This window comes from Haliaeetus leucocephalus, unplaced genomic scaffold (genome assembly GCF_000737465.1).
Source record: "Haliaeetus leucocephalus isolate CR32 unplaced genomic scaffold, Haliaeetus_leucocephalus-4.0 Scaffold751, whole genome shotgun sequence".
NCBI classification, from domain to species: domain Eukaryota; kingdom Metazoa; phylum Chordata; class Aves; order Accipitriformes; family Accipitridae; genus Haliaeetus; species Haliaeetus leucocephalus.
Window position 1 is genome coordinate 19,028,359 of NW_010973187.1, and position 253 is coordinate 19,028,611.

The window sequence follows — 253 nt, forward strand, 5'->3', positions numbered from 1 at the left end:
CCGCCCCGTATGCCGCCCTTCATCGGCTAAACCAGCCGACCCGCCCGGCCCGGTAGCGCCGCGCCCTGCCGGGGCCCCGCCGGGAGCGGAGCCTCGTTGAGGGCCGGGCGGGGGCGGCAATGCGGGAGGCTTAAGGGCCGGCGTGGCGGGAGAAGAGCGAAGAGCGTACCCCGGCCATGGGAGAGCGGCGGGACGAGGAGACCGGCGGCTCGGGGATGGGTGAGTGGGGCTCGGGGGGCGGGCGGGGAACGAG